At 40.5% G+C, this 25,783-nt stretch overlaps 1 protein-coding gene across 2 annotated transcripts in view; it reads left to right on the top strand.

The window, feature by feature from the left end:
• Positions 1-25,783, top strand: part of npas3 (neuronal PAS domain protein 3) — a 392,919-nt gene that overhangs the window by 172,621 nt on the left and 194,515 nt on the right. The gene's annotated exons all lie outside the window — the stretch shown is intronic.

The following is a 25,783-nucleotide window of genomic DNA, read 5'->3' as shown; positions in this document are numbered from 1 at the left end:
TAAACTGTTGCATGAGACTCTGTGTAGTTCCTGAAAAGATGTCTTTAGTTTTGTGGAGCAGAAAAAAACAACAGACAGACTCTTTAAGGGACTAGGGAGCAACGATTCGGTGAGGAATAAATCCCTGAGGATGTTTTCTTACCCCTGAACAAGAAAGTTTTCTTTCACAGTGATGAAAAGTCACAGAAAAAAACAATTTTAAATCCTACACTTTCTCCTTTTTCTTGTTGCTTCTTCGTTTGTTTTTTGCCGTATCTTTGGCTTTTGTTCCAATATTCAAAGCAAGAAGGTCACACAAACGGAACGTCTGAGCTTCTTGTGAGCTTATCCCAGGACATTTTCTATACCAAGAAAAGTCCAACTGAAAACTTTCCACAGAACTGACTTAAATAAAAAAATATAGCATATTGCAGCTTGAAAGAATCACTGCTGAACGTTATTGACCATATTTTTCTGTCCAAACAAGCGTTAACCGCTGTTACATCAGCCAAAAGCTGTTTCTCTGGTGTGTCAGTACTCATTGGCTTGATACAGACGGGGTTTCAATGAATCCGTGCAACAACGACTGACAGTTTTCTAACATCACTGTGAGCCTTTTCCAATGCAGTAATGCTGGGCTGCCACTGGTGTTTTCTTTCTGACTTAAGTTTTAGGTTTTCATGTTGCTCACACAGATTTGTATCAAATAGATTTACTAGAGACTGTCAGTGAAGACATCATGTGATCGCTTAAAGGTTCACTGATTGGTCCAAAGTGTCATGTTCAGTCAGTTCACACTGGATGCTTTCCTTGGCTTGGATCTGAGGTGGATTTAGATTTAAAATTTGGCTGTCAAGTCCATGTTCATGTGTTTGAAACTTACCAGGAAGTCCAGTTATTTCTTTTATTTTTCTCCAGTTTCTTTCCTGTTTCTTCATGGAGATATACATTTTCTGCATGAGTGAAAAAGTTATCTTTTTAACGTGTGCAGACACATTGTGTCTTTCTCCTAGTCTACTTACACCTTTCCACTTACTTTATATGCAAAAGTGATGCCTCTAGAATTCTCCTTGGATGGAAGCCCTGAGAGGCAAAAATCTTATCTAAACTACTTTCTTTCCTGTGTTTATGACTTAAAAACAGGTGAAAGAAGTCTTTTTATTCTGATGATAATCTTTTTAAGTTCCTAAAAATCTTTTAAACTTTTAAGTTTTGCCAAAAAAACAAAAACAATTTCCATTCAAAAAAATCTCTCTTGTGTAAATTACGTTTTTTCCTGTTATTTTTACAATCACAGGCCCAAAATACACACCCATGCACAAACAGGACCTACAGACATGCATTAATGCCAGAGTGAGGGTGTCACACACATACATAAAAATACATATAGTCAGGTGCCCTGAAGAGTTTGGGGTTCGGTGCCTTGCAAAAGGGCACCTCAGCAGTGGCCAGGAAGTGAACTGGCACCTTTCCAGCTACCAGTCCATGCTCTGTACTGACTGGTCTGTACTGGACTTGAACCAGTGACCCTCCGGTTCCCAAGCCAAGTCCTTACAGACAACTGCCAGCTACAGCCGCCCCAAATAAGCGGGGCATTATTCAGTCTGCGTTAATCAGCTTTATGATACATTTCTAGCCAAACAAAAGACATGACAGTAGTGTAAGAGAACATGCTAACACACAGTATACTCTGTACCTTGAGTGCATGGAGAAATTAATATTTACCTGGCAGAAAACATTAATACTTTTAGTCCTGTTTAGAACAAAAAAAAACAACAAAAAAAGCCTCATCTGCACACAATTGAAATACATAAATACACTTTTTTACTTTCTTTTTCTTTCACCTGTTCCTGATCATAAACACAGTAGAGAAAAAAAACCCCATCAGACTCAGAAAACTTTTTTTATTTTTTCGTCACTTGCCTCTTGGGGCTTCTGTTAACTTGGGTTCAATCTGAACGACACTTTTTTTTCAACAGCTTATTTATTTATTTGTCTTTTCACTTTCAAAAAGTTGCACATAACAGCTTAAAACCACCACTACTTAATATTATTTTTGTCATGACAGATTATGTTTGAGATGAAAAAGTTTTGGGGTTCTAACATCGTCTCACTGTAAACTAAAACATTACCGCAGCTTTAGCCTCTCATTTAGCTTCCATATAAGCTTCCCTTTGTATGTTCAAACAAACCTTTTTATTATAATGAATCTGAATGTACAAACAAAGGCGCATCGGGCCGACGGCGAGCAGCGCCACAGCAACTGTCTGGCCCTTTAAACTGCTATCAAACAACATGGGAAAGCTGCGGAAACGCACACACACACGGTCACACACACACACACACACACACACACACACAGACGACTAGCTTCTGCGCTAAGTGATTTTCTGTGAAGGGAACATTAAGCTTTGATGAATTTCTGCCTGGAGTACCAGAGTATACACAGCACTTGTGAATCTAAGTGGAATTTGCCTTTGAAATGGGCCCTTTGTGCGACGCACTTAGAGGAGAAGAGGAGCGCTCGCTTTTAAAAGGGACGTTTGGGCTTGTAGGAATGACCCAAAGATGAAAGCAAATTGCCTGAAATTTCTGGTGGCGTGTGTGTTTAAGTGTGTGTGCGTCTGTGCGAACTAGAACCAGGACCTGTGTGCAGAGCTGTAATGTGTACAAGAATGAGACTGTAGTTCAGCGGGAATGTGTGGATAAAAGTCAATGTTTGTGTGTTTGTGAAGGTGTGATTGTGAGTGCGTGTGTGTGTGTGTGTATTTCAACACGTGAACATGCCTCTGTCTGTGTGTGTGTTTGTGTGTGTGCACATACCTTCGCCACACAACAGCAGATGGCATCATTGTCGTCAGCGCTTTGAAGAGGCACATGCATTTTAATGAACAGAACAGAAATGTATACACCAAATTAGTGTGTGTGTGTGTGTGTGTGTGTGTGTGTGTGTGTGTGTGTGTGTGTGTGTGTGTGTGTGTGTGTGTGTGGATTGTTTCAGCGCTTCCACCATGGTGTGTGTGTTGGAGATGTCCTGTAACACAGTCCTACATCCTGTCAGCGAGAATCACATCAAGTTAAATTTTACACGTTTTATGACATCTGCAGTTACACACACACGTTATTAGAAATCTGATGACCATCACAGACACCTGACCTGTCCCTTAACCTGGATCTAATTCTATGGAAATCATTCATGACAAAACTATGTCATTGTTCTGAAGAAACGAGGACTGGCCCAGTGTTCCTAAACTCCAGTATTTAAAAAAAAGTGCCATTGGACCCTGAAAGCCCATTTAACCCACTGCCCCTAATCACCAAAACAAAGGCCTGTTGCCTAGAAGGCCCACTGCTCCAAAGAACAAAATAACAAACTCTTCCTGCAGTTGTGTTAAAATTACGGTCAACCCAAACAAATGAGATAAAACTGTCATGCTTTTCATTCTGATGTTGGAAATTTGTCTCCGGCAATTAAATTCCCTGAAATATCATTTGGTATAAGGCCAGAAAGATCCCTGATTAAGGGCTGATTCAGCACCATGGACAGGGCCAGCAGTCAGTCAACTAACAACTGCAGCTGGGATGCATCATTTTGGAGCTAAAGGTGTTTGTTTTCAGGATAAAAGACTGTTTGACAAATTGATTTTCAGCCCAGGAAACTCTTCCTGCAGTTGGGTTAGGCATAGGGTAAAGTTAGGGTTGACGTGAACAACTCGTGTGACCAGTGTGCACACGAACTAAAATAAAACTCATGCTTTTGTTCTGAAATTGTCTGCAACAGCTTGCTTGACATTTTGTTTGGTATAAGGAGGTTTGCCTATTAGGGACCAATTCAGCACCATGGACAGCACCAGCAGTCACTCAGCTAACAACTGCAGCTGGAGTGTATTTTTGCAGCAAAAGGTGTTTGTTTTTAGGATAACAGGCTGAAGGACAAATGGGCTTTCAGCCATTGGGGACATTTTTCGGCCTACTGGGGTTTTGGAATAATGGCCCATCGGAGTAATGGGATGGCACCTGAAAAAAAAAAAAAAAAACACAAAAAACAACTGCACTATGATCGAAGATAAAAACAGAATATATTGGTGACTTATAAAACAAAAATCACAAAAAATAATTACTTACTAATTAATTTTGTCTGATGGATGTTTGTGTTTCCTGTTGTAGTCAGTTCAGCAAAACTCATTTGCATACACAGACACACACACACACACACACACACACACACACACACACACACACACACACACACACACACACACACACACACACACACAAACATGAGGCTGAAATGTCCTCAGTGTGCAGGTCTGAAACACAAAAAGGTTCTCACTGTGACACAAGTGCAGAAAACACACGCACGTATACACACAACAAGGTGAGGCTGGTCTCACCTTGTATGTGAATATCACACACACACACACACACACACACATACACACACACACACGCACACACACACAAGCACACACACACACACAAAGACACACACAGAAAATGCAATTTAATCAGATTGCATCTACTACCTTACACCTACACACATGAAAACACACAGAACGTACAGTAAATGTCACACACACTCCCTCTGTACAGGGCTGTGTGTGTGTGTATACATGTGTGTGTCTCTGTGTGTGTTGTCTTCTCTGTCTCTTATTGACTGACTCTAATGAATGAATATCCTCCAGAACTCTGTGTGTGTATGTGTGTGTATGTGTGTGTGTGTATGTGTTCATGCCTGTGTGACTTTTTCCTTTGTAATAGTTTTGTGTGTTACTGCCTGTGTTTGTGTGTTATTGTGTGTGTGTGTGTGTGTGTGTGTTATTGTGTGTGTGTGTGTGTGTATGTGCTGCAGAGTGTTCAGTACAGCAGCGAGTTATTGATTTTGGCCTCTGTGTAGCTGCTCTGCATCGGTTCAGGTAATGAAGATGGCTGTGTGTGTGTGTGTGTGTGTGTGTGTGTGTGTGTGTGTGGTATTCCTCCTGATGACTCCATACTGTTTGACCCACTGAGAATATCCTCATTTATTGTTTTCTTCTTCTTCTTCTCTCCCTCTTTTGTTAATTTCCTTACTCTCATGACTTCTTCTTCTCTTTTATTTTATTTTCTCCTTCCTTTCTTCTCCTTCAAAGGTCACTTTTTTCTTTTCCTATATCTGTTCCCATACTCTTTCTATCTCAGTTGTGTATATTTCTTTATTTCCCTCTTTCTGTTCTACAGTTATCTTACTTGCATGTTACTTTTTAATGTAGTAAATTTACAAAATGGGAAGATAAAACCAGAATATGTTGGTAACTTATGAAGAAATTGCTAAAAAAAAAATATTATTCAATCAACATATTGTATAATAGACAATAATTTCACCAATGCATATGAATAAAAATGAACAACATGCTAAACAACATGCTTTTACATTAGGAAAGAAACATCACAGTGTGATAAAACCGCTGAAAAGAGGAAAATTAAATTAAATGTAAATGATGTAACCAATCCTCTTGGGTTCACCGAACCTTATTAACTTAATGGAAACAATAAATGGGAGAAACGTATTGGGTACGGAATTAATCTGCAGGTACTCTGGTTTAAGATGAGGCCAAAATGTGACCTGTGGCAGAATAGTTTGTTTTCAGCCTAGCAGTTGTTGATGACTTGTGGCCCCTATCGGACAGTTAAGAGGAATGAGGCGTCAGCAGTCGATGTACAACAGAGCAGCCAATAAATCAGGTTTTTCAAGGTTTTTCAAAAATGGTGAACCACTGCAACTACAAGAGATCCTTGAGCCCACAGTCATAAATGTACATGATGCATATGAATGCAGCTGGTTGATAACAGGATGCAACAAAGGTTAAATGGACTGTTTTATGTGTCTGTTTGTTGTTGTTGCTCCTGTGACTTTCCAAACAGTTAGTTCCATTGGGGAGGCGCAGGTAAATAAATGAAGCGCTCCAGTATGAGCAGCTATCAGAGATGAAGCCGTTTGACCTCCAGTCTGTTGATTCATTATCACAAACTGTGTGTGTGTGTGTGTGTGTGTGTGTGTGTGTTTTCCCATCTCAACTCGTTTCACCTCCTCCCCTCCCTCCTCCTTCTCTGCACTTTCTCCTTCTTCATCATCTCCTCTGACTCATCTTCCTCTCCACTCCTCATTTACTTTCCTTTGTTTGTATCTCCTCTCCATCTTCTCCACCTCCCCTCATCTTCCTCCTCCTTCCATCTTCCTCTCCTCCTCATCGTACCGTCCTCCCCTCCTCCTCCTCCTCCTCCTCCTCCTCCTTCTCCTCCCCCGTTGACCTTTGCAGTAATTGACCCATCAGTTGCTCTTCTACAGTTTAGTGTTGGAGGTTTTGACTTGCTGTCAGAGAGTCTCCACATCTGCTGCAGGACGCCACACAAACAACCGTGACCTTTGGAGCATCCTGACACCCAGCCTGTGTGTGTGTGTGTGTGTGTGTGTGTGTGTGTGTGCGCGCGTGTGTCTGAGAGTGTGTGTGTGTGTGTACTACTGACCGCTCACCATTTCGGCGTGTGACTGAATGTTGGTTGGAGTGTTTATGTGCAAATTTACGGCTGTGTGTGTGGTTGCACATGTGCATACAGTGTGTGTGTAAGAGTGTTACAGCTTCTGTGTGTCTGTCTGACAGTCTGTTTCGTCTGTGCATGTGTGTGCGTGTGTGTGTGTGACCCTCTCCGACACCTGGCTATTCATTATGCATGCAGAGAGCAGCAGACACCAAAATGCCACACTTCATGAGCCAGTCTACAATCAAGACACACACACACATGCTCACTGTACTCCACACACAAGCAAACAACTTCACACACACACAAACACACACACACTCACAGATTTTATATATACTTTATTCTCACAAATACACACACACGTAACGGTCATATTACTTGTAAGAACACACATGTAAACCTGCATAAATGTAAACTGAGCACACACACATTGTAAACACACACATGTACACACACACACACACACACAGCATGTCAGTCATATCTTCACTGCTTTACATTCTGTATAAATATCTTCTCTCTCTCGGTTATTAAAATATAAATTATGGCATTTTTTATAAGACCCACAAACCTGTTCATGGCTCAGTATTGGAGCTCATAAGGCAGAGGGTGGGCTTTAGTATGATGTGTGTGTGTGTGTGTGTGTGTGTGTGTGTAGGTGGCTGTGTGCTCAGGGTCATGTCATGTGGTTTTAAATGTGAAAACATTTCTTCTGTGCCATCTAAAAAAATACAGTTTATGATTATTAATGTAACTGAATATTGAGGGTTTGCAGACTTAATAATTGAGCTTCAGCTTTTGGAGCCAAAAGCCAATAAATATCACCAGATTAAGTGTATTTTAATCTGATAGGTGTTGGGAAAGTTTGGTCATTCACTGCAGTAAAAACTTGGCAGCTCAGTGCTGAGACTTAAATTTTACTTGTGACTTTCAAAATTATGACTTTGTCTGTTTTGTGGCACAATGACCACAGAGGATGTAATTTATTCCAATGGATCTGAATGTGTAAAGTTAAAGTTTTTATTCAGATTTCAGTCATATCAGAATCTTTATTTATTTATTTATTTTTTTTGGACAATTCATTTTCCAGAACCAGAAATTTAAGTTAATGGTTAGACATCAAAAAGCGATATAATATAAATTCTGCAACACAAATTTCTTAAAGTTACCATATTATGCTCATATTTATTATTATTTTGGATTTCTACTAGAGCGGGTTAGCATATTTTCATGTTCATTATTTTTCTGGGCCATTGCTGCAGAAACCTCACCCTCAGTCTGAACACTCCACTGTAGCTCCTCCTCCTGTTCCAAGCTAATGTTGTGTAATGCAAATGTGTTACATAGTGATGTCACCAAGTAACAGAATAAAAAACAATTAAAAACAAAGCGGTAATTTCTCTAGGAGTGAGTAACTCCCTCTGGCATGAACTTTACTTTCTGACTTTGCAGACTTGCTATATAAACAAAAAGCTGTATACATAGAAAATAGAAGAAAATTATTTTTTTTTTTACAAAAATTATCTGAGCTCTACACAATTAATATCAGTATGTTCATGTGTAGATTTTACAGTTTTATGCAGAAGAAATGTGGTTTGACACATATGACACAAATATGAGATCATGTTGACGTTCAGTCCAGTCAGATTAATTTCCAGCGAGTGGTTTTATTGGCTAAATTTCTTTCTCACACACACTGAAGTGTGGAGGGGCGGGTCTTTTCCTTACATCCTCAGACAACAGTCAACCTTCTTGAGAATGGTACTGCATAGTGAACCAGCCTTTCACATGATGACTCTGAATGAGTCTTTTGCCCCTGTACCCAGGACAGACGGCCTACTGGCCTCCACCACAGTTTCCTGTCTTACAACAAAAGTACAGTTCTGAGATATCATGGAGTAACATTGTATGGTATTGCTATGTGGACACCTGTGAAAATAAATGCATAAAACGCTGAAAGATTATTTCAGGAATGCTTGTACATGCACGATGGGCATTGACTTATCACTGAAAGTGCACTGGTTTTGGTACGAGTACTGTAATTTCATTAGCGATACCCAACCCTACAAATGACTTCATTTGCTTGACAGATGTGACGTGACAGACATCATGCCCATAAAAATTATTTTAACTTACTAAAAATCTTAAAATAACTCCTCACTTTTTGTTCCACACAGGACATGAACCACTTGTCTAACAGTTAATGGACATATCAGTCGGAATAAGCTGCTTTTACTGTACATTTTCATTATAGCTGTTAGTGGATAATGATCGTCTCCTGTCTGGGCAAGGACTCTTACATTTTTGAGATGTATTCTCTTTTCCATCATATTGACAGGTCTAATATGGAGTTAAAAGCTGGCATGAATCAACCCTGCAACATGTCTTTGTAGCTCATATCTAACAGAAGCAGCTACATGTCAGAAATCATGTTGTGAAACTTTGCCTACATTTTACAATGATGTTAGTTGACTCCTCGAGTGCTAAAAAGTGTGTTTTTATGTGTGTGTGTGTTCCCATCCACTTAGCATTACATACAGCCAGACTGCCGCTTTATACAAAATCAACCTCCTGCTTAGTGAGACTGTAAGCGCTCAGAGAGAGAGAGAGAGAGAGAGAGAGAGAGAGAGAGAGAGAGAGAGCAGAGAAAGAGGAGCATCAGAGGAAAGAGACTGAGTAGAAAAATGAGAGGGATAAAGACGAGACGGGGGAGAAAGAGAGAAAAATAAACGAGACAGTCAATTAGAGAGACAGAGGCTATCAGTGAGACTGAGGGAGAGAGGCTGAGAGACAGAGAGGGAGAGCAGCGGGAGTCTCGTCTCGTTATGATCCATCTCGTCTCTTTGTACCAGCTGACGTTTTTATGATGCGGCCTGCTGGCTGGGCTAATGGCTTCCTCCATTATACTGAGGGAACACAGTGACCCCGACACCCGGATAAACACAGCGCTCACATCGAACCCCTCCCACCTCCCACCTCCCCCCAGCCCAGCCCGCAGTCTGGCTGTGAGTCAGTACTCAACTGAACTGGACTTGTTCTCAAAAGCAGACTGAGAGCAGGTGAAGAGAGGAACGAGGGTCAGGTGAATGTCCAAAATAAAATCATGCTGCCTGGCTGATGTTTTCACTGCAAACTGAGAGAGTTTTGAAGCCAGTGTAGATATCGATGTTAGTGAAGAGAAGTAGTGATGTGCAGACTGCAGTAACCAGCATGGGCACTGCACTTCATCCACAGATCGGGCAGTGTGGATTATAAGAATTTACATTCTGATTAATTAACTGAATTTGAAATCATATGTTGCTTTTTTTGGGGAGTGAGTGAGTTGATCGAATACAGATGTTGAGCTGATGTATGCAGAGCAGATGTGAGTTGGTGTAGGTTTTGTTTTGTACTGTCTTCTGTTTGACTTATATTTCATTTTGTTACTTTCTTTAGTCATTGTTAAAGTGTTTATTGTATATAATAAGAAATCTAAAGAAATTCAAATAAAATCTTTAAAAAACAAATTTTTTAAAAATTCTGATTAACAGCTGATGGGTTGTTGATGGGAAATAAGGTGGAGCGTCTCCCCTTTAAGACAGATGGTCTGTGCGCATTTACGCACGAGGCACAGCAGAGCAAATCCGTTGATTATTTAATTCTTTTTCCCCTGGAGAGTTTCCTCTGTTGTGTCAATTTTATAATACAGTTTTTACTTTCGCTCCTTAAATGTCCAACAATGATTGCTGATGGACATTACTGCAAGCATGGAAATGTTTAAAATGATTTAAAGCTGCATCTCACTGGAGTAAATCTTTGAAGACACCTCCAGTCATGTTTTAAAAACTATAACATGCTCTGATCTTTATTTGTTATTATGTTATTCAAATAACTTGTTAAAATAACATTGCAAATAGTCCGTGCCCTCTCTTCAAACCTCCTTGATTAACAGGATTGGTTCCTTAGATTTATGATGTCATATACTTCAAAGTAATGGGCAAAAAGTACATCAGGGTACAGGGTACATATTTCTATGTCTGGTTGTGTCTTTATGTTGCTTCAGGACGGTAAACCAAAGAGCTAGTGATGGTGCTAATTGAGCTGTAGTTTACCCGGCTCTTTGCTGATGGAGTGTCTCTAGGCCAGGCAGAGTGGACGGGCCGGGTGTCCACAGCATAGACATTAGTAGACATTACATTTACCTTTAGATTGTAAATGACTGTCCACCATATTGGATAGGGCAGGACTAGCCTGTAGACAAATATGTCACAGCCATGAAGCGGACGGTGTCTTGGGTTTGAATATTTTAAGTACAACATGCTTCAGGCACATGCTACACAGAAATGAAGGTTTGAACTTACAAACATGAAAAATAGGAGTTTTGAGCTTTTCACCTGACACTAACAGTCTGTGCCATTTTAAGAGGCGTGTTGATCCAGATTTGCGTCGACAGATCATGAGACACTCTCCAGCTAACAGCCTGATGTTTCTGTCTGTAAGCTAACCGCCCTGATCTCCCTCCAGCTGTTAAATTCAGGTTAGCCGTCATTTAACAGCAGGATCGTCTTCCCACTGATGTCTGATAACAACAGCACGAGTCCCGTCCTAAACTAAAGCACAGTGGGACTGAACGGAAACACATGAAACACAGAGGCTCCATTATTTGGACTGCATCGTGTACACATTGGGAGATAATTATTATTTCCTTCCCAAAGACCCCCCATACAGTTGTAATCACTTCAGCCTTTTTACCCGCAGATCTCATCTTAAACCCGAGAAGAGACGAGCAGGGCAGCTGCTGCTTCCTCACATAATAAACTTGTCAAACGCTGCCTCGTCTCTCTCAGCTGTAGAAACCTGCGGTGTTGCTGTCGGCCCCCGGCTAAGCCCCGCTCGGCTCTGCGGCGGAGACGCGGCTCCGTCCGCCGGCTAAAACCGCTCGCAGTGCATGCTCGCACTTAATAAACGGAGAGTAATTTGGCCAGCTGCGAGTGTGAGATGTTTTGATTCCCCAGTCGCAGTGTAAAGAAAAATGGAATGACAGAGGGAGAGGGAAACAGCAGTAATTATAAAACTAATTACCAAATGCTGATGATGCCCATAGGCTTTGCATAACTAAATTTAGACGAGGAAATTGCTTTCGGCTGCAGACGTGGCTGCTGGGCGTTTCGTTCATCGCTTTTTTTAAATTTTTTTCTGCTGCTCTCTCGTCCTGCATGCTGTCACACACTCGCACACCAAAGAGGAAAAAAATAATCACCATGGAAACAATTACTCGAACACCTTTCCCCCCCCCCCCCCCCCGCTCTATCTTTTTTCTTTATTTTGTTGGCAAACACAAAACAGCTCCGGGAAGTGTTGTTGTCCAACAATGTGTTGTAATGACAGAAAATATAGTCGCTTGTTTCTGTTTACCCCCTGAAAGACGTTACAATTAACTAGAACACGGGGACGCTCACACAGAGAGAGTGAGAGTCATTCACTTATTGAATCAGGCTGTGTTTCTCTCGGCGGGTTTGCATATGAAATGACATGTTTTTGTCTCGCTGAGTGTCTACATGGATTTGTACACAGCTGAGTTCTGATTTTCCTCTGCAGTGATCGCAGAGACGCTGTCGGCTGTCTGTTGTAGTTTCAGTTAGGCCGCACTTTGATCAATCCAGTCTGTTTTTATCCATTAGAACTGTCTGTCTGTTCACAGTGATGTGACTGAGGAAGTCTCACATTAGAGCTTCATGATTGGCTCAAGTGAAAGAAGTTGCAGGAAAGTTGGTGGTTGAGGAGATCCAGATCATCTTCAGAGAATTTCAGGAAACATAAACGGCTAAACCTTGGTCCAACAAAAAGAAGTGGTCTTGGTCCAGATCAAATTGAACCATGGTTCAGTTCATTTCTATTGTTCCCCTCTTGGGTCAGATCAAACTGCAAACTCCAAACAAGGCAGGTGTGAAAGCATCCTAAACAACCCTCCATTGCTGGACCGGTCCGAAGTCTTCATTTTGGATCTTCATTTTGGGGAGGTAACATTAACTTTGAGGAGCTGCAGGTGTTGTTTATAGAGTTTAGAGATCTTTTTTAGAGCATCCAAGGGTTGTTTCTAGACAGTCCAGGCATTTTTCAGGAGACTCTTTGGATACTTATGGGGAGTTGGGGAGTCATTAGAGAACTTAAAGTAATTCACAAGGTTTAAATGAGATTTCAGAGGACTTTTAAGAAAGCGTTAAGGCTCTTGAAAGCAACTCTGGACTGTTTGCAGGTATTGTGTTTGTCTTTTAGAGAGTTCAGGGGGTCTTTTAAGCCAGGGGTCATTAAGGATCCTCGGGTCTTATTTAAAGTGTTGAGGTGACTTCTGTTATGACCCTGTGGGTCATTTGTGAATGTTTGTCCTTTGGGAAGACAGAGGGAGCACACTATCTGTTATGTCCAGGGTTCCCCTAGGGGCATAACACTTCAGGGGGTTTTAAGATATTACCATCGGTATTTTAAGGTACTACATGTTGTTTACAGGGATATTAGGTAAACCTGCTATTTCTTTGGTTACAATTTATTTTTGCTACAAAGAGTTCAAAAGTAGGTGCACAAAGTGGAACAAATCCAGTTCCATGTTAGTCGAAAATGCCCATTAGACTGTTCTTGGGGCCTTTTACAGTTTGGAGGTGTCATTTAGAGGGTTCAGGAGTTGTTTGAAAGAGTTCTCAGGGTCTTCCGAGGAACTCAGATTGCAGGTCTTACAGGCTTTTTTTTTATTTCAGTCATGGGTTGTTAACAGGGATTTTTGGAGTTTTTGGGGCAGTTCAAGGGATCTGTCAAGGTTGGTAGTGTTCATTGAAGAGGTCTTTAAAGAGGTTCTGGTCTTTTGATGGGCTCTTGAGTGTGTTGTAAGGGTCCTTAAGAGGGTTTTAGGTGTCTGCAGGTGGCTCGAGGGATCGGTGAGGAGTGTGATAGATCTTTAGAGTCTGAATTTGTTTGTTTGTTTTGTTAATATGACCTTCTTTCCCATCACCCCCATCGTTTTCTTTTTTCCAGGAAATCCCAGTCATTGGTATCACTTTGTATTAATCATAGTGAGACTCTTGTGAAGGACGTTTACCCATTAGAGCTGATGTCCTTACTAACCCAGTTATACATCTAATGTCCTTTTCTAATCTGTTTATCCAGCTTTCCCTCCATACCAGACAAATGGGACATTATTGGCTTTTGTACTGTACACTGTAAGGCCCTCAGCAGTCAATCATCCACTCTAATATTCAGAAAGGCAAGCTTTGACACTGAATTAAAACCGACATGAAAAGCGTGTGTTGAACAAAGTAAAGTATTTCCAATCAGGTGTAATTGGCTTGTCGGAGCCAGCGGTGATATATGTTGGTAATTAGTTAAGCGGCCTGAGTTTGTCTCAAAGGGTGTTTTTTATTTTTTAATTATTTTTCTCCCCTCCTCCTACAGCTGATCGTGAATCAAAATGTCAGAATAAACTGGGGAATAAGGAGCTTTTTAAAGAGCTGCAACAGCGATTGCCAATACACATGATTGGTCTGGACGGGAGTCGAGGGAGCAGGCAGGGATGTGGAGTTTTATCCATCAAATTCTCCTGGTTTCTAAAGCATACTCACCAGTAAATACAGAAATATAGTCAGGGGGGAGGGTCACAATATACTTAATATAGACCACACACATTGACGTCATAAAAACCCCCTGCAAAATTGTGATTGCTTTTATGTTTTAACTAAAATTGAGGGACATTTTAGTTCTTTGAAATGTTTGAAAATTAGATTTATTTCACATGTGAGGCAACTAGAAAATGCTGCGTAATTTAATGTCAAATCTAAAGGTGTTCACAGACTTTGGAATAATGAATTGTCCAGAATTGCGCCGAGGAAAATTAAGGAAATTAACTACAAACAATCAATCTGAATGTTTCATTAATTTGTGAGTCATCCACTGTTGCAAAACAAATTTATTTTGGCGAGATTAATTGTACTGGCCAAAGTGAGTGATTCTAATTAGGACCGTAGCTTTTTGTGTGTGAACATAATGAACAGTCTGTGAGTCCATCCATGATCTGTAGCTGGTATGTGACATGTTTGTAAGTGTGGGATAAGAAGGTGATCATCACAATCAGGAGATTACAAGAGGAATTACTTCTTTTTCCAAAACTTGAAATAGTAATTAAGTTAATGCGGAAAAACGATTGTGGACGCATTTACAGAAACATGATCCAAGTGTAATTGGAATTTTGTATTTGTCCTTTTAATTTACTGTGTTTGGTGGCAAGAAAATGCCTGGTTGTAATTATATGGAGGGATAGAGTGATTGGTGTGAGCTGTTTTGTTGCTACAATCTGACATTATGAAGGGAAATTTCTAATGGAATCAACTGAGATATCTATTGTGATTTTTACAGCAAAACTTTTCTTTAATAACTTGAAATGATCATGAAGTCTAAAGAACGAGCTGAGAACGAGAAAGTCAACTAATCTCATGTGCAAAACCAAACCAACAGTATCTGCAGAGAGGGGCTCGTCCGGTCCGTCTCCTAGAAATTGTCCCTATATATAACTAATTTGCAACAGCAAATATGTTTTCAGGGAAATGCAGTGCCAAGTGACATAATTTCTAGGAGACAGTTTTGATGCATTTGAAATGAAAACACAATACTATCAAGAAAATGAGAAAAAAAGCTTCTCACCTGAATGAAAACTTTTAAATTAATGCATGAAACAATACAAGCAACAAGTCTTCCAGTTTTTCCACCTCCTGTATCTTTTCTTTTCCACAAGAAACTGTACCAAGCCTCATTGAACCTCTCTGCTCTTCAGAGTTTTTATAATAAAGAAATTACTCAACAAATCCAAGCATTAAAACATGTGATCCTGTTTAAGAGCTACAAACTGACATAAAGCCAACATCCATGCAGTGCTGATGCCGGACTGAACACGAGATAGAGGGAGAGATGGAAGCATGAAGATGAACGATAGAGCGATGGAAGGATAAAAATGGAGGCTCGAGGAATGAAAGCATAAAGATGGGAACAGATGAAGGATGCGGATGAGATGGAGGGACGGAGATAGAGACAGATAGAGGGATGGAGGGATGGGAGGAGGAGTGTTTCAGAGAGCAGTTATGAGTGTTATTAAGAAATGGCTCGGCTGCTAACGGAGCGTTCAAATGGCGGTACAGCTGAACGCTTCACGGCCCAGCAAACACAAGCTCCGCCGCCCGCTCTCTCGCCATCTCCAGCTGATCTAATTCTTTCTCTCTCTTTCTGATTCATTCATCCCTCTGTCTCGCCGTGTCCTCCAACTCTCCCCTGTTACATTTGAAATTGTAAAAATCCATTCAATCCATTGGTTTCGATCAGAGTGCAGCAGGCACATTATATAACTGCACATCATGGCTCTGGGAGTGTATGTATTTATCTCCCTGTATGCCTCCACATGTTTATCTTTTCCTGTGTGTGTGTGTGTGTGTGTGTGTGTGTGTGTGTGTGTGTGTGTGTGTGTGACAGGCAGTAAACAAGGTAATAACAGTGCAGAGCAGGACGATTCACTGCTATCAGGAGCTTTGATTGGAGCGAGTATCTTCCAATATGACATTACACGTCCGTCTGGACTTTACAGTATGTAACGATAATAATGGCATCATGAATGTGGAGGATTTTGTCTTTAAACATCAAAGCTCTATAACATTTGTTAAAGCAGTATAGATTGACTGCATATTTCTTGATTTTAAAAATGATAATGCTGCAACAAATCTCATGAAAAGAGCCAAACTTAGAATATGTCTGTCCACAACACTCAGCGCTGGAGAACGGTCTGGCTCCACGCATGTACATTCTGCTGTATAGAAAAAAAAAAAAACACACACCCTAACACCCTGCCTTGTTTGCATTTCTTTAAACCAATCACAAGCATCTAGGGCGGTGCTAAGCCCAGGATGCAGTGACAGTGCTGCTGCAAAAAAGTGTAGATTGAGAACTTGTTTTGGTGGATCAAAGACAAGGTAACAGCCATTAGCTTGTTTACACTGGTAGCATTAGCGTCCCACTTGCTAATTTACCATTTTTAGCATGTAGGTTGCAGCTCAGAGGTTGTTTTTGTTTGACAATGTAGATAGCGGATGCCACAATGCCGCTTGAAACAAGCAACCAATAGCAGACTTCTACCTGCAGTGTGCATCTGGTCAGTCAGAGCAGGTCAGTCACAACCGTTTATTTAATACAGGGTGGGTTTGATACGATGACTAATAGATGGGCGCCGCCACTCCAGATCCCAAAAGTCACATGTCACTGACATCACGTTTTGAGCGCAGCACCATCAGCTAACAAAACTCAGATCAAACTGTCAAACTAGGCAGTGCTGATCAAACATGAATCGAGTTTCTGTCACCGCGTGGCCTTTTTCCTATACTGTTTAGCCGAGCCGCCATTTTCTCCTGCTTGACCAAGCACCACCCCAACGTGCATGTGTCGCTACATCACGTTTTGTTGCTGTGTTTAAACATCAATGCCAGAGAAGCAGAAACAGTGTGATTGTTGGGGACTATTTTCAGCGGTGGATTAGACCACATTTGAACCTCCAGTGAGTATCTGGGGCAGCAGGACAGTGGATGTGCAGCTCATCCTCACCAGGAAAAATGGCTGCGCAGGTTTGCAACTAGACAATTATTACTGCAACCCATTTTTATGTTTATTGTTAGGCGGCAACCTCTAGAGGCCACAGAGGCTGGGGTGGATGAATGGGTCAAGCACCGGACTTGGAGACTGGGTTTCACCTCCTGTGTCAAAGCAAAAGTCAACGTTGTCTTAATCTTTTTAAAATTTTAAGCTACTTAAGTTACGTTATGTACATGACTTACTCACCATAACACAAGACCCTTCTGTTTTCTTTTTTAATGCCAGTAATGCCATCTTTCTATCCCCTTCACTCCTTTTATGACTACTGAAAATATTTAATAATTTTCTTACTGTCATAAATATGAGTTAATCTACCGCTGAAAATAGTCCTCAACCACTGTACTGTTTCCTACCATTTGCTAAAAACTACACTGTCCAGCTGTTTTAGGAATTATTTCAAATTAAAGTAAATATTTGTGAGGCGTTTTTAAAGATTAAGGTCCTCAGTTGGTTTGGAAGTAGGAAATCATAAAGTATTGAAAGTCATTATTAGTTTTGGTCGGCACTTGAGAATAAGAAAAATTGAATAACGGTCTTATTCTTAAAATCTTCACCGTCCACCCATCTGTTTTGCACACACACACACACACACACACACACACACACACACACACACACACACACACACACACATATTAATTCTTTGCCGACCAGTGCCAGTTAGCTCTATCCCTGATTAGCATGTCTATGGGTTTTCCCAGCCACAGCTAGCGCCAGCTAATTAGCATGAACACACACACTTACAGTATCTCAAATTACTGCTGTGCTGCTTCTGGAATTCTGCTCTACCCGCCTCCCATCCTCCCTTCTTCACTATGCTATTTTTCCCTTTGTCCCTGCTTCCTTCATTCCTTTCCTCCTTTACCCATATATCCTTTCTGTCTTTACTCTTTTCACTTTTATTTTCCTCCATTTCCCCCCTTCCCCCTCCTAATTTCCTTCTTCTCTTTCTCCCTTGTTTCCTCCTCCTTTCCAAACTTCCTCCACTTTTTCCCTTTCTTGTCTATTTCCTTCATCCCTAGCTATTACCCTTCACTTGTCTTCTCTCCTATTTCTCCTTCCTAAACTCACCCCCTCCCTCCCCTCCTTCCTTCCTTTATGTCTTCCTTTTCAAACCAAAGACAATCTGCTGCTGGACTAATTGCAGCTGTTGTTTCTTAACTACAACACTGGAAATCTTCTGTTGTGTATTAACATCGCACAGATGAAAAAAATGTTGCTTTGAGGCTAAAAGCAGAGAAAGTTCATTTTGAAGCCATCTGTCCCTCAGGACGCTGATTAATTTGTCGCCGGCTGCCTGTCACTCAAACCGTTTGATCTGCACTCTTACTAATTGATTTTTTAATATTTTTTAAGGAGAAAAAAAAACACGAGCTAAATTGACTTTGATGAGGTTGTTGATCAGAAGAACTTTTATTTTTTTTAAGTAGCAGCAGTATGTTTGGTCTCAGCGGAATCAAAGAAAAGGGGTAAATATGATTTTCTGATATCTTGCTTGTTCATAATATTTGAGCACTTTTCTTCTCCCAGTTATCAGAAATACTCACTCTGTCCCCTCAGAGTTTTATTCTCTCAGGCTCACGAGGCTTGAGCAAAAGTTAGGCTACATCATAATGTCTTAAAGCTTTGTTCACAGCCAGGAAATTTCAATGGGTTTGAATTCAAACTGCAAAACTATTTATCGCTGCACAGAAACATCTTTAATCTTGATTACTAGGAGGAACCAGGAGTGGTGCATCTTGACCTGTTGACCGTCGTTGTTGGAGTTCTTACCAGAGATCTCAGCATTTACTTTGATGACAGTGTTCTCCTAAAAGATACAGGAACCTGCATCATCCTATCAGAGTTCGATTCAATCTGCTCACTCATTGCAAACTATATGCAAAATGAACAAAGGTCCAAAAAAAAGCACCTGGCATATGGAAAATGAATTGACCTCAGATTCAACCTGATCTCACCAAATATTCATGTCCATTTTTTTTTTTTGCCGGAGTCACTGGGGAGCGGCTAAAGAGCCACATGTGGCTGCGGTGCTGCAGGTCGCAGACCGTCCTATAAGTTCACGCTGTAGTGGATGCTTCTGTGCAGGTTTAAGGTGAGACAGTTCAGTCTGTTCATTCATGTCTGTGGTTTTGTTCGGTCGACTCTCTGATCAATTCTGATCGATTAGTTCCTATAATGTTAGAACAGATGTCAGTGAGGTAGCAGCTGTCGGGTTTGATGCATATTAAGAGAATGCAGTATTTGATCTTATTCTCTGATATTTCTGTGGTCACATTATTGGGTGTGATTTGTTTCCCCGTGGCTGATAAATAGACTCATTTTGCTGTCAGACTTTCATTAAAGCTGCAGGTTCTGAGACTCGGCCTCCATCTTCCTAATCTGTGCTTGTAGTGTTTTCAATGCGTTGTCATTGTGTTAGTACTTTTCTTACTTAAATCTGCTTTATTTGTAAATGATTCTCCAAAGAAGCAAACTCTTTTTGGAACTCAAACTCCAAAACAGCACAAAATTATAAAATAAAAGTGCACAGAGTGCCAGTTACAACAGCAAATGTGTTCTTTTCAGTACCCATGACAAAATACAAAAATTTTAATGCAAAAAAAATAGTGAATAATGACACAAAACATTGAGTATGACATTTGTGTGGGGGACTTCTGTGATTGGTGGAACTTGTGGGAAGCTACTATGGTTGGTCAAGTTTGCAAGATTGTACAGATTTCACGGGGATTTGTTGAATTTATGTAAATTGTTGGAATTGCAACATCAGACCTTCCTGGAGGGACTGCTGATAGATCAATGAATGAAGTCAAATGTCACATTCAGGACAAAAGATAGAAGTGATGACATCAGACTTATAATTTTTCTTTTTGTTCAGACAAGAAACAGATCTGTCAGATGAAACCAAGACAATATAAGTGGATATGAAAAACATAATTTCTTAGTTTTTTCACAGTGTTGCATCACTCAGAAACATCATTACTGTCACACACACACACATACGTGCGTGCGTGGGCCCATAGAGCGACACAAACAAAGCTGCATTTCAGAGAAAAGGCTGATTATGATGCTCTCCTCTGGTGTGTGTGTGTGTGTGTGTGTGTGTGTGTGCGTGCGTGCGTGCGTGCGTGTGTGTGCGTGTGTGCTGCAGCAGGTCAGAAGACTCATGTCCTGTTCATTAACGGCCTCTGTTTCATTCTTTTCTTTCACACACACACGCACAAACTGATAGCACTGCTGTTAAGACTAATGAGAGCTTTGTGGCTCTGTGTGTACGTGTGCGCGCGTGTATGTGCGTGCGTGTGTGCGTGTCTGTGTGTGTGTGTGTGTGTGTGTGTGTGTTTGTGTGTGTGTGTGTGTGTGTGTGTGCGCGTGCGCGTGTGTGTGTGTGCGAGTGTGTGTGTGTGTGTGTGCACGCAGGACCTGATGTTATTAAATGATATCAACATCAAGGCTCCTGTTTGAAGTTTAACTTCCCTTTTTGTTCTCGCTCTCTCTCTCTCACACACACACACACACACACACACACACACACACACACACACACACACACTATGATTGTACTTTGTAAGTTTCTGTGTGTGAGAGAGTTTATTGCAGAGTTATCAACCCTCTGGATCAGTGTGTGTGTGTGTGTGTGTGTGTGTGTGTGTGTGTGTGTGTGTGTGTGTGTGTGTGTGTGTGTGTTTCCTATCAGTGCTGTGTCTCAGTTCGGGGATGAGAACCATACATCATAGTTCTACTGTACCAGATAGCTTATCTCACACACACACACACACACACACACACACACACACACACACACACACACACACACACACACACACACAGATGGGTTCATCTAGATATTATTGTTTTTGTAAATAATTTGCAGGCTTTACATTAATATGTCTGTTACTACCTGTCTGTCAGAAGTCATGGTTGTCATTTCTATATACAGTCTCTGGTCATGTCATGTACTCACACTGAACATACATGCAAAATATGATTGTTTTTGTCCAGTTCCAATAAAGATTTATACAACCAAAATTACTGAAGATTATTTGAAATTCTACTTTAAATGGAAAAGAAGACAAAAAAAGTGAAATATGGATCTGCAGGGAAGCTGCTTCCTCACTAAGGACTACACAACATGTAAAATACTCCTCTTCGGTTTATAACAGATCCTTTGTTATTAATCATGTGACAAAATGCCTAAAAAGTAGTCAGTTTTATTTATATAGTACCAAATCATGACACAAGTTATTTCAGAGCATTTTAGAGCAAATCTATAGATCCTTCTCTTCATAATATTATCATAGAGACCCAACAAGTCCCACCATGAGCAAGCACTAAAGTGACAGTAATGAGGAAAAACTAGTTAATGCTGCATTCATGTGAACTCGGTAGACGGCAAACTGTTTTTACATTGTTTTAGTGAACAAAACCAGGGAGCTTAAATCAGGTGAAGCTGGCAGAGAATACTGACACTGATAACGGCAGATGAAACTCTCATATTGTAACTTTTCATCTTCTGCAACAGAATTTACAACCAGATGTTATTTATTCTGTCACACAAGAAGAAAACATGGATGGTCTGGACAAAGAAAAGCTAATAATTTTGGTGCAACACCACGTGCAGTTCTCCTTGAATGAATGGCCTTAAGTTTTGAAGGGAATTTAACATTACTTTAAAGCTTGTACACAATAGCAACATATTGTCATGCATGTTTCATTTTGCCTTCCTGCCATCGTTTTTTTTTTTTTTTTTGTATTCTACAATTCTGCAGTTTTTAGTTCATTTTCAGAAATCTTTTGTTTTGGGCTCTCTGTCTGTTGAACACACTGATAGTTTTGGTGTCAGTCTAGTGATGACTGAAGATTTTTTGGCTGCGATGCTAAAAGGAGAGCTGCTCCTCAGGACAGAGACCTGGAGTAGGCGAGGATTGGGCAGATGGACACTTGAGTTGCTGCAGACCTTTTATTTCTGGCATGAATTTTGGATGACAGAAGGAGAGCCATGAAAGCGTCGATAGGACTCAGTCCTGTAGCTTCCATTTTCCTGTAACGTGGCGTTCATTAATGACATTCTGCTACAAGTACAGTGTTGTTAATGACGCTCCCTCACACTCACAGTTTAATCACAACCACTCTGTGTCTCTTTAATGACGCTCCCTAGTGGGGGACAATCTGTTGCATTAGCACACACACACAGAGTGAGTGGCTTGTTGCTAAATAAAGCAACAATTGAGCCATTGAAAGGTATTTTAAATGTTTTTGCAGCTGAATTAAGGAGCCTGACAGGAGTTTGGTTATTTTATCCAAAACATGATCTTTTGCTAAACTTCACAAGACAGGTTTGTTGCCGAAATCTAACCAAACTATGGCTGTGACCTGAAATATTTCTCTGCAAGCTTTATTTTGAAAATCTAACTGCACATTGCACATGTATTATTGTCTTCTTGACCCCAGAATGAGAAGGCGTGTAACTTTCACGCCACAGTGAGTCACTCTTTGGGATGATCCCGGGTTGCACAAGTAGAATCAAATTTCCTAAAATAGCAAAAAAAAAACAAAAACAAAAAAAAACCCCACACAAATGTCGTGCACAGATGGTCATGAAATTTTCTTCTCATGTTCCTGCTTTCCAGAGGATGAACTCTTTAGATTTTGATGAGGTGTTTTTCTAACATGGGAACCAGACGAATCTGCAAAAGTCATGTTTTCATTGTCTCTGGTTGATACGTCTTTTCCAGGAGTGGTTTATATGTGATGATTGACAGATGAGCATCACCGGTCCAGATTTGAAAAGTCACATGTTTTGCTGCTGTCATTGATTGTAGGTCTATCAAACTGCATCCAGTCAGCAGGTGTGTCCAACGAAACCTCTTAGAATTAAACTGTTAAACTAGACAGTGCTGATCTAGTATGTCTCACTAAGTTGCCTATTTCTCACCTAAAATGTTTTCAGAAACATATTTTAGTGTACTGTTTAGCTGTATTACTAGAAAGGTTGTAACCAGACGGCTGCCATGTCAAACGTTTTGTTGCTCTGGCTGGTTGCAGGTCTGTCCACTTGCATCCAGAGGTGTTTTGGTCTGCATGTGTTGGTAATGGCCCCTGGGCATTGGAAAATGAACTGAGAGGTTCCAGACTAATTCACACTTGCGAATGAATCTGGCAATGCCAGGTTAGGTTTTTCCTCAAGCACCGCCTTCAGAATAAATGTCACATTTTTAGCCATATTATGCATGCATGTAGAAGTAATTTGCAAAGATTCAAATACTAGTAGAAGTACGAGATGTTAGTAAACTATGATGGCGTTGTTAAGTCATTAACAGTCAGTGGAAGATGTTGGCTGGTTCAGTATCGATGGATCATAATTCTTTTCTGTTTCTCTGATATGAAGCTGTGACACAGATCTGATGGTGTTGTGCTGAAAAATGGTTTTGTGGGTTATTTACTTATTTAGGTTTTATCTCGGTGTGATGCAGGCGGCAGATATCAGCTCCATTTACAGCAAAACAGATACACACACACACATAAAGACACACACATGCATTGTTCTCTTCTGCAACTGTGTTTTTTACTGCAACTCCACCTGTTCTCTCTAAAGCACTCTGTTGTCTACTGAGGCACTTTCCTCATCTACCTCTTTACTTTCTTTTACCTGTCTGCCCACCTGTGTGTCTGCCTCTCTGTCTGTCCGTGTTTTTGTTTTAGCTAGTTTCTGAATCTTTTTCTTTTCTATCTTGTACTGTTTTCTGTTCTATTTCCAAAGTCTTTCTCTGCTTTCCCGTCTTTCTCTCTCCATTTCCTTGATTTCATGGCAGCAGTATGAGTGTGTGTGTCTGTGTGTGTGTATGTGTGTGTGTGCGCTCACGCTGTCGAGCTGCAGTGCTAATCGATTAACGCCAACATGTCTGAACCAGCATCGCATTAGTCAACGTCACACGCTGCCACCTGCACAAAAGTGTGCGTGTGTGTGTGTGTGTGTGTGTGTGTGTGTGTGTGTGTGTGTGTGTGTGTGTGTGTGTGTGTGTGTGTGTGTGTGCGTGCAGGATAGTTAAGCATGAGGGCCTGCAGGTGATTACATTCCTTTAGGATATGAAAAAGTGAGAGGATGAGAGAGAATTGTGAAGAAAGGGGGGGGGAATATCCAGAAAGAGGAAGGAAAAACTAGCAAAAGCGGGAGAGAGAGAGAAAACGGGGGAGAAAACGGAAAACAGTAAGGAAAAAAGAAAAGGAAAGAGAAAGAGTGAGTGATGCAGAGGTGGAGAGCTGGAGGGAATCATAACATTGTGCTGTTACAGCTCCACAAAATCTCAGTGTACCAATATTTAATTTGTTAATTATTAATAAGCATTCATTAATTTGTTACACCATTTAAACATCTATTACCAACTGCAGTTACATTCTTTATTTTTATATTCATTAACATTACAATTATGAATCTAATGAATGAAGAAGTGTATTAAAAGGGTTTGTCAGTAATGCAATGTGACACTTGTGAGACTTGTGAGTGACAGATTAAGAAAGGGACGGACAAGACGGGAACTCTATCTTCAGTGCAGTCTCTGCCCGACACTGCCTCACCCAGGGTTTAAATGAACACATATTGTAAACACCAATCTGAAATAATTAAAGTATTATAGCTAGATTTTGACACAGCCCTTCAAGATTACAGAAAGAAGCAGGACCCATCTTAAGGTGTTATCTTGTCAGCTGATTTGCTTTAGTGGTGCACATGTCCAAACACATTTTCATGGAAATGTCCACCCCAAAACCAATCTGGACCTGTTCATTACTTGAAAGCTGGGACTTGTACCCATGCAGAAACAAGAAACAAGAAAATGTCTGACCCAAACCCGGTTGGGTGACACAAACCCGTTAACATTAATCTATATGTTTTCAAACAAAACTGGCTAATCCACTCGGATTTTTTTCAGATTTCGGATTTTAGTCCACCTGCTGTCACGGTTCAGAATCTTTAGAAGAAACATAATAAAGATAACTAATGTTAGCATTGCTAATGCATTGCAATGCACTTTGTTCAATCATGATCAGCACTGTCTGATCACAGATCCACTCACGTATTAAATGTAATGTTAAACAGAACCCGGACCAAACCTGCATCCTACTGACCATATAAAATGTGGATCGGAACTGTAGAGGTACCGGCTTGGTCTCGGATCAGAGGGTGTCTGTGGACCTGTGAAGACATCAGAGCACGAAAAACACTGGAACCTACACTTCCTGTCATTCCAGTGTCTTTTAAATGTCCCCAGTTGCTGGCTTTCTTTAAAAAAAAAAAAAATCTGGTTTGCAAGCTGTGATTACACAGTGTTTCAGTCTTGACAAAGTTTTAACAGAGCCACAGAAGATGAACAATGAATAAATAAATAGAATTTTAGCACGTTTAGTTCACAAAGTTCTTCTGCAAAGGGCAGTGAGTTACTTATCTTGGATGATAAATCCATTGGAGTTGACTTCTTTACATGGTTTGTCTAAAATATTATTGCATGTTTTACCGTAGTGTATGTTTCACTTGTAAAACCATGTTTTTAACACCTGGGATGATCAACAAAATTACAAAAATAAGATCCTTTTTGTTAAAGTAAACAGTTTCCTTGATTTTTGATTTCCTGAGAGCTCC

The sequence above is a fragment of the Lutjanus erythropterus genome, chromosome 18 (genome assembly GCF_056507025.1).
Source record: "Lutjanus erythropterus isolate fLutEry1 chromosome 18, fLutEry1.hap2, whole genome shotgun sequence".
Classification (NCBI taxonomy): Eukaryota; Metazoa; Chordata; class Actinopteri; order Lutjaniformes; family Lutjanidae; genus Lutjanus; species Lutjanus erythropterus.
The sequence above is the reverse complement of the archived record's forward strand: the minus strand, read 5'-3'. Positions and strand labels throughout refer to the sequence as shown.